Raw genomic sequence first — 10,185 nt, 5'->3', positions numbered from 1 at the left:
CGTCGTGATTATACAGATATCAGACAGCGGATAGAATGATGTAACGTAAGCTAGATGGTTTAGCAGAACCTTGTGAGAATCTGAGAGAGTTTGAGATGTCTGGGTTGTAAAATCAGTTTGGCTGTATGGTTTCATAAGCTAATGATTGTTCGTAAAACCGTCCGGTGCCTTTTGTGCCAAGTCTACATCACCCTTGTATGACGGTCCCCGTGCGATCCAGGGGATCAATAGGTCGGGGTGGACACTGTGCTTCAGCTTTGGTTGTCAGCTCCGGGACCATTGTTCTGTGTTCTCGGCTGAGTTGGTGGCTATCTTATATGCCTTGCATTGGGTGGAGGAGCGTGTTCTGACTCAGCAGTGCTGTTGTGGACCTGGAGGGCTGGTGAGGGGGTCCCCAAGTCACCACGAGTTGGTCGTGAGAAACATTGTGTTTCTTTTAGAGAGGGGGGGGGGGGGTCCATCATACTCCTTCAGGAGAGAGTCGTCTCGCACCAGCGAGCGCCGATCTCCCTCTGACTGGTACTCACCGTGTCGTGGCCGCAGAGACTAGAGTCCTGCCCCAAGGCCGAGAGATCATTTCAGGAGCTATTCTCCTGAAGCACCTCGCATCGCACTGAGTGCTGCACTTCGGTCACTGCTGAAAGAATCATCGGTAGGTGAGTCAGTTCTGTCCATCTCTTTGGCAGACCCTCCTCTACCTCCTGAATCAGCATGTGACTTGGTCCGAGAAGCAGGTCCAGCAGAGGCGATGCCTGCCACAATGGTGCGTCCGCTTACACCTGAGACCTCGGCGAAGTCTGGTGTGGTCGCGTCCGTCAGCGCCGGTCCTCTGGCACCTAAAGAACCTGCCACCAGATCTGGCGAGCCTAGCTCACCGATCAGACTTCCACTAAGGTTTCTCTGCAAAATCATCCGTGATGGTCCTAATGAGAAACCTCACATTCCGGTGACCCTGGAGGGGACGCTTGTCTGTGAGGGCATCATGGACTCCGGTTCCGATTTCACCATCATGTCCAGCTCTCTCTGGCAGCAGGTCCGCATGGCTGCAGCTGCACAGGGTCGAGTCTTAGGACTCGTGCCCTGCGCTGTGAACATCCATCCTTTCTCTTCAGGTAAAATGACTTTGTCAAATGTGGTGTTCCTCAACTTCACAGTGGGAGACATGTCCGTGAGCCATCCGGTGTTTGTAGCTAACGTTGATGCTTTTCCTTTCCTTTTGGGAGGGGACCTGATCCAATGCTTTAAGGCTGTCATTTCACTCGGTGATTGTACACTCCGAACTCGGCTGAATCAACCGACGCCCTTGGCGTCTCTTGAGGACATCATTCCCTCTCCAGGCGTTATTAACCACAACGGCGCCGTCAGTCTGATCAGTCGATCCAGTACCTCAGAGGTCGGTGACTTCCACAGTGTCGGCGCTGTCTCTGCAGCAGGACCACTCCACCCACCAAAACCACCTACCCTAGGGGGATTCAGCGGTTGCAGTGACACACCAGCTGAGACTCCGCACCCTGCGGTGGGAACACCACCTGCCAAAGGGGGGATTGATGGTGGCGCTGATACTCCGGCTGAAGCCCAGCACCTTGCGGTGAGGACTCCACTTGCCGAAGGACGGGCTGAGGACATCACTGACACTACTGCACTGCAGTTGGCGCTGGTGACCTCTAGCCCTGAGGTTGGTGACTTACCTACCAAGGGGGAGGTTGAAGGGCACCCTGTACCACTACTGGCTGACCCTGATCTCTCTGACTGCGTCAACCGAGGACCTCCAGAGTGCTCACCTGCGCTGAACCCTCACAAGGCCGCGCCAGTCTACAATCTAAAATGTTCATGGTTTCCATTTTCAGCTCTGACAAAATGGGTTTTGTTAGTCGCGTGCATGAGTCTGATATCGACCGCAGCTGAGATTCCTTCTCAGCCTCCTCTAACGCATCTGTACGAACCTGGGCCCTCTTCTCCGAGACCGCCCAGGTCTATTAATTACTAACTATCATCTATTCACACAAAAGATTTTCGTCAAATTCGACCATGCTATGGCGTGAACTGATAAAATGACAAATGTCTATGGCAACCTCTCGGAAACGGGAGCCCGCTGGACTAGTACCCTGACGCAGCATGCAGAAGCTCACATCCGTCACATACTACTCCAAGCACTTATATTCATGGTTTCGAACAGTGACCTTTGCGGTACCAGCATAAGACCAAAGCGTTTCCTAGACGGACTTTTCTCAGTAGCTAATACAATTGGCAATCTTTTAAATTTCGGATTCTCTTCAGTCAACTCGATTGAGATTAACACAGTTCGTCGACACGTCGATGAGCTTAACAGGGAATATCCGGATCTGCGTAAGCAGGTACTGCAGCAGCGGCGTGCCTTGAGACAGCTGGGCACGTCTGAAAAACAGATTATGGTGGTACTCAACACTCATAGTGACATTTTGTGTGAAACAACTTCCGCTGTGAACAAATGATGTTCTTTTCTGAATGTTGATTATGCTCATACACAGATACTGACAACTTGCCTGTCCGACTATGGCCGGGACGTGAGCGCTTCGATTGACACCCTCCTCATGGGGAGGATCCCTCCGTACCTCGTGTCCCTGTCCATGGTCCGGTCTGCGATTGCTCGGGTGACATCGAAAGACCCCGTGGCCCTTCAGACTCACTTGGCTTTCTCATTGGGCAGTGCTATCCCATTAAGTGTCAATCCAGATGCTAGAGAGCTAGCTTTCATCATCAACTTACCCATTGTGTCTCCCAATGACATCTATAGATTAAAGGGTGTGGTAAATGTAGGTAACTTGGTTGGTGACACTTATGTCAGGTTGCATACGCCTCCTGTTGTCGCGTTCCAAGAGGACACGCCGCACGTCCGGTTGGTTCCGGATCTACGTGTGTGTTTGCTCACATGTGGCCTACACTTCTTGTGTCCAGGTACACCTTTTATACGTGGTGGAGGCACTGGTGTGTGTGGCATTGATAAGTTGTCAGGTGACTCTAAGTGTCCTATGACTGTGACTACACGTTCGCATGTTGTTCAAACTACTGCTGTTGTTGTTGGTGAATGTTGGTTGGTTAATACCCCTGCTTGTGAAGCGGATGTTTCCTATGAACATCATGGGGTGTCCACACGTGTGGTGCTTCCGTCTCAAACTCTATGGGTGACATTTCCACATAGTACTATGGTCAATGTAGGTGAGGTCTCTCAATATTACTTGGATCCGGGTGAGTCTGTTGTGGCGTTTTCTCCTTTCTATGACAACATCTCCGTTGCTCTCTCTCCAGCTACGGTGGATCGTGTTACGTTCAGTGGTCCGACCATGGTCCGGTGAACAGGGTGCTGCGTGAGTTGTCGGCAGATCCCGGTCTCAGTTTTCAACCAGTGTCTTACTCCTGGTCCTCCACTGATTCTGTCGTGTTATTCACTGCATGCCTAAACCTTTGTTTGTCTTTAGGTTACACAAGTTTGTCTGTGTTTGTGTGTGTGCATGGTTGTATTTCCTGTCTATACATGACGTGCAGACTTGGAGTGACTGGGGATGGTCAAGCTGTGGGTCCCTGGAGTCCTGTAATGGTTAAATCTTAACGGCAAAGGGAGCATTCCACAAATTATTATGTTTATCCAAACGATTTCTTTTTTTTTACCTACAAATCTAATTCCTTATAGGGTACATTCACATATAGGTTTGATTACTAACGACACTGATTTACATTTTTAGTGTTTCTTCTGTCAATTACAAGTAATTCTATTATTAATACTATTATTAATTCTTTTAGAAATGTGGCAAGGTGGATAAACGAGGGCCCGGGCGGGATTCGATCCCCAGACTCCCGGGTGAGAGTCATACGCTCTAACCAGTCAGCCAAAGGGACATCGCCTTGGCCAAGTAGCCAGGGTGCATGATCAATCGGGACACTGTGACAGGACGCTCACACTGTCACAGAAAGATATTCACAGATATACATTTCTGCATTATTTTATTGCAGCTGATTTCTTTCATCTTTTCTATCATAATTAATTTATTTTGATTTTTACCAGTTATGGGCTACACATTGCCCTTCTATTTGATAACATTTTTGTTCAAAAGAGTTGATTTTTTCCTCATATATTATAGGATTATATTCATTTTGTTATTTTTTGCAACACTTTTTCCAATACACGTAGGTTACTGCATCCATTTCCTACACCTGAACTCTGTTCACATAATTTGCTATACATAGCACATCTAGGCACACATAGTGCTAGGTTTATTTTTCTTTGTTGTTTTGCAGAAGACGTCTATCCATGTGTGTCTACTTGAAGTGCCCTGTATTCGCTCTTCTCCTCTTCTGAGTATCGCCATTGGTCTTCACTTCCTGTGAGGACCTCTCTACGCCATCACCTGATTCGGCTGCCTGCTGCCCGAGGGTCCGGTGCGTTTGGGTCTGGACATCCTTTGGTTCCTGCCGTGGTTGCGGGGGCTCTCCGGTTCGCCTGGGGCCTGGTCCGGTCCCTACTCTTCAGACTGCGCTGTGTGGGAACTCAGTGCTCATTTATCCTTTTTGAAATATTAACTTCCATGGAATTACCGATGATCGATTGCAGTTGATACTCTTCCCGTCACGGGGAGATTCAAATGTTCTACAGGTGTTGACTTAATCAAGTCTTCAAAACATGTTCTGTGACTTTCCACCGGGCATGGGGACAGTGGCGTGTCCAGATCTTTTAAAATGGGGTGGCCCAGGTGAGGCGCAACTTTGTGCATGGGTGGCACCAATGGTTATGCTTCTTTTGTTTTACTCCCAAGCCTTTTGTGGACAATGAAAAGCCTATTTAAAGGTAAATTAGTGTGGTGGCACCTGGGGTGGCCAATCAGATTCCGAGGGTGGCATGTGCTACCCCAGGCCACTCCCTGGACACGCCCCTGCATGGGGAATGCTTCCTCACTCCTTCTGCCTTCATCTGGGACATGACACCTGCCATTCCTCGACGGAGTCCTTCAGGCCTCTAGGATGTTACAATGCCAGGTGGTTTCTGTCAGACCACCGTGTTTTTGTAAAAGGGGGGAGATGTAACGTTACCAAATGGACTGATTTTGAGATGCCACAGTTCATATGCACGGCCAGAGCAAATAACCCTGCTACACATGTTCTGCTGTATTTTACCCTGACAGGAGATGGATGCAGGCTCTTTAATCAGGTGACTTCATCAGCTGAACTGAAGCTTGATCAGATAATGAAAGAAGACAGTAGCATTTTTTTCCTCAAGGTTCTGCACAGAACTCTGTTAGATAAACTTTTATTCCCAGAAGAAAAGAAGATTTCGTAACTAAAGTAATCATTTTATAATTCAAAAAAATCATTGAAGAAAAGGATATCTTATAACTAAGATTTTATAATTAATAATCACCAAATATTGCTGTGTGTAATTATAAATGATGAAATGTTTCATGAATCTGTTTCAATGATACTAAGTATATTTACTGGATTAGGTCATCACACTTGCAGACAGAGTGACCCCGGCTTTCCACCGGAGCCGTCAGCAGCACGTTACTGCAGTAGTACATCTTGCTCGCGTAAGCTGCTGCTTGGCCCTTCCCACGAGACGCGAAGCAGCAGGGGAGCAGCTGTCACCGACAGAGCACGAAGTCACACGAGTGACTTCGTCAGTAAACACAACAACAAGCAGGAGAAAACTACAACATGGCTCCAAAAGGTTTGTGTTTTATGTTCTGTCCGTTTTATAATCGCCAATACGGACCTGAAAAACAAAGGAGACCGCTAGCTAGGTGATAACTTCTCACGGGGCCGCACAGTTAGTAACTTCTTTTAAAAGTAAAACAACCGGAAGGCAGTACGTTCTTTATTCTGAAAATCTCGGGAGCTTCTCTCCATTTCCGTGTCCGATTTCCTGTCTTTCCTTCCCCAAAAATGTCGAACTTGACCCGTTTCAGAGGCGTCGCGCGTAGAAAATAGAACCGGCACGTAAAGGCCGCGACATGCTGCTCCTGAGACACGGCCGACTCGCGCTGCTGACGGCTCCAGTGGAAAAGGTTCTGTTGACCACAGCGGTTCCTATCAGCAGCTATGACGTGCTGCTGCAGTAACGTGCTGCTGACGGCTCCGGTGGAAAACCGGGGTGAGGCTAAGATAAAGACATGACACATAAATAACCTTATCGCTCATTTCAGAGTTCAGAATCGGAGACTGTGTTCTGAGATGCTTGCCAACTTCTGAGATAACACCAGGCCTTAAAAAGAGCTTCACTCTCAGTCTCAGTAAGTTAGACAGAAAGAGAGAGAGAGAAGCTCAGAACGGCCGTCTGAGCAAGCCTCTTTCACCAGAAGGATTTTGACATAGTCAAAACCTTAAGCTTTTGCACCTGCAAAGCTGAGGACAACAAGATAATTTTCCTGCAGAACAAAGCTGATTTTGCGACACTCCTTCAGAGTTGTTTTGAGACGCTTGGTTCCATCCAGTCCACCTGTGTTACCTGGAAGCGATCCTGGACCGACCTGGTCGTACTAGGAGTTAGTCTACGGACTTCTGTACTCAGGGTCTCCAACCCCCCTGACATTTCGGATCCGCAAGGGCGCCTCCACTTGGGTACGTAGAACACAGTGAGATAGCGTCTATATGCAGTTTGATAAATAACAGCTTGTAGCTTACTTGCAAACCCAATTTCCTCCATCCAGGATTCAGCTTTCTCATGATATTGACTCTGAAATACTATATTCACACCTAGTTCCAGACACCCATCTCTTAGTTCGCATCCACTCACAGTAAATAATAGTTTAAACCATTTGTCAAGTCTTAAATTGTTTGTAAAATAAACTATTATTTGTTTGCAAACCCTGACTGGTTCTTGAATCCTAAACGAAGTGTTTACAGTCCCTGAATAAACAAAGAGTCTACCCTCTATTGATTCATTGCAACTGGGAGACTCTCACTGAAGGCATCAAAACTATGAATGAACACATGAGGATTATGTACTTAACCAAAAAGGTGAAATAACTGAAGACATGTTTTAAATTCTATTTTCTTCTAAATAGCCACCCTTTGCTCTGATGACTGCTTTACACTCTTGGCTTTCTCTTGATGAGCTTAAAGAGGTAGTCACCTGAAATGGTTTCCAACAGTCTTGAAGGAGTTCCTAAATGGTCATGAAAATAAAGACAACACATTAAATGAGAAGGGGTGTCCAAACCTTTGGCCTGTACTGTATATTCTCTACTCCAGAGGTCACCACTTCTGGTCGTCGAGGGCTACCATCTTGCACATGTTAACGGTTTCTTTGCTCCTACACACCTGATTGAAGTAAATGAGTAACTAAGTTAAAGGAAATGTCAACCCTGCCTCGGAGTCCTTCTCCACCCACATATCAATTTTTAAAAATGAAACATTAGTAGGCGTTGCCTGGCAGACTGAGAGGGCGGAGCTGCGGCAGTGACGAAGACGATGGGTAACGAGACGAAGCTAGCTCTTTTCACTCTGTAAGGTTATGAAGTTCATGGTTTTCAACTCCATACAGCTGGCCCCTGGGCACAATAACACCGTGTAGAAAAACCAAGGTCGGGTTGTTCCTCAGACTGTTTACATTCCAGGAGAAGAGTCCGAAGGAGAAGAAGAAGCTTTACTTAATCAAAGTACTTTATTTGTGATTAAAATTATTAAGCAAAACAGATGTTGATCAACAATAATCAAGTGAATGATCTGTGAAATAAATATGTCATGAATTATGTTTAATGAAACCAGGACTACGGTGCAGACATACTGATCCTCATCTCCATAGAAACGCATGACACATTGTTCCAACCAATCAGAGCTTTCGGCTGCCGCAGGAGAATCTGGTGTTGACTTCAAGTGTCCAATCTACTTTACTGAAACTTATCAACAATTCAGAGATATAAAACAAGGCAACGCCATTTTAAGTCAGTTCCATTTTGACTTCAGTTCTATTCACCATCATCCTAAAGACAAGCGCAGCCTGGCCAGATGCGTTTTCTTTAAACTAAGAACTGTGAAACGGGAGATTTTCATCGTTTAACAACCAGACGACGTCCTTTCAAAATAAGAGCACCTGCTGACGCCGCTGAACGGTACCGGGTCGACCCTCCAGACGGGCTTTGAAACGTTGTGATCGCTGCATCGACAGCTCCATCGTACATCCGAGGTTTCCAGACCTGGCATTTCCTGATCTACCTGGGAGACCCCCACTGGGTACGTACACGGCAAAATAGCGGCTCATGTCATCACTTTATAAGCCTCGTGATATCTAGTCATAACAAAGACGACCAGATTCAATTACGTCATCCTAGAGAATCTGAACCAGACACACACACTCACACACACGCACCAACACAACATCCGAATCCATTCTCATCCATCACAGAGTAGTCCTGGTAGATTGTTTAGAATTTATAATTCAGAAATTAAAGATTCTCAAACGATCCCATATCTCTCTCTTTTCTTGTCTCAAAGTCAATACAGAGTGTTTAATTAAACTCCCTGATGATAAAAACAGCCTATTCTTCTGTTTATAAAAAGTGAACTACTAACAGTGTATTAAAATACAACTTTAGATAGTTACATCACTTTGAGTCCGTTACAACTCTGAGCAGTCATTAGAAGTGGAGGACGTTTCTCCCCCTCCTTACCCAGACGATGAGAAGAAAGGGACAAGGTCTATTTGGAGGAGACAAGCGGACCTGAGCCTTATTGTTTTGAGCTTGTGAGTTGCCTGAAACCACTGGAACCAACCCAACAGAACCAGCTATGAATGGTAAGTAGCCATTAGCCATAGCATTAGATTAGCTGCAGGGTTCGGCCCCATGGCCCTAGAGAGCTGTTATCAATCATGTTTTAGAGATTTATCTGCTTCAACACACCTGGTTTTAATCAGCAACAAATATCTGAGCTGCTTAGCAGCTAATCTAACCTGTTAAAGCAGGAAAACCACTGAAGCGTGTCATAGCAGCTCTCTAGCCGCCTACCCTGGGCTAAAGTGACAGTCTGCTGCAGAATGTTATGAAAATACCCCATGAGAAAATTATTCTGTAATGTGTTCATTTATGTTACACAATCCCAAACAGCCCACTAAAACTGCCCTGATTTCATTATTTACTGATACCAGCTGCTCTCTTGGTTGCAGGTGATCCTCTGGTGTCTGCAGGTGGTCTCTGGGGGTGTGGTCAGGATCAGGAGCTTCCAGAAGAATGTGCTTTTGAATGACTCTTTCCCCTTCTAAACAGTTATTTGTTATATTAAATAAATCTCAGTTTATATATTTCCTGTTTTTTGTTCATGTCCATAAATACTTAAACATGCTTGAAATTAAAACGAGCTTTTAACAGTGAGGTGCTAGTTTAATTCATCACCATAGAGCTAGTTAAACATGCAACAATGTGATAATTCATTTAACGTAATTTATAAATATCCAATAAAATATAAAAACTGGAATTAAAATGAGACATTTGGCAGCACAAAAAACTTGTCAAACACAATATTTATTATAATAATTGTAGGCAGACAGGAGACAGAGCTGATGGAGGTTCTCAGTCATCGAAGGATGTCTGAAGGCTTTCCAGGAACAGGAGATGTGGTGTTGTCTCTTCTCTCTCTATTCTGCCAGATGAGCTGATAGGTTACAGGTGTGTGAGGACATCCTCTCACACCTGTAACATTCTCCCTCTCCTGATAATAACTTTTTGCTTTACTTGACGTTGGATGTGCTACTGCTAGTTTATCAGTTTAATTATAGATCTACTAGGATAAATACAATAAAGTTTATCTCTCACCAAATAGAATATTTACTAAGACATCACAATATAACTGTAGACACATTACTTTGTCTTTGTGTGCGTGTGTGTGTGCGCGCACGTGTGCGTACGTGCGTGTGCCTGCTCTGTCTTCTCGATCCCCAGTGAGTCGTGGAGGATGGCTGCTTATACTGAGCCAGGATTCTCTGGAGGTTTCTTCCTGTTAAAAGGGAGTTTTCCTCTCCACTGTCGCTGCATGCTTGCTTAGTATGAGGATTGCTGTATAGTCACTGACACTAGTCAGTGACTTGATGCAATTTGCTGGGTTCCTTATATAGGAAACATTATTTCTGATTGGCTTAATGAACTGTGAATTGGAATGTTTATTATGTGAAGTGCCTTGAGACGACTCTTGTCGTGATTTGGCGCTACAGTGGGGCAAAAAAGT

Source organism: Nothobranchius furzeri, chromosome 9 (assembly GCF_043380555.1).
Source record: "Nothobranchius furzeri strain GRZ-AD chromosome 9, NfurGRZ-RIMD1, whole genome shotgun sequence".
In the NCBI taxonomy this organism is placed as follows: domain Eukaryota; kingdom Metazoa; phylum Chordata; class Actinopteri; order Cyprinodontiformes; family Nothobranchiidae; genus Nothobranchius; species Nothobranchius furzeri.
Note: the sequence above shows the minus strand (reverse complement) of the source record.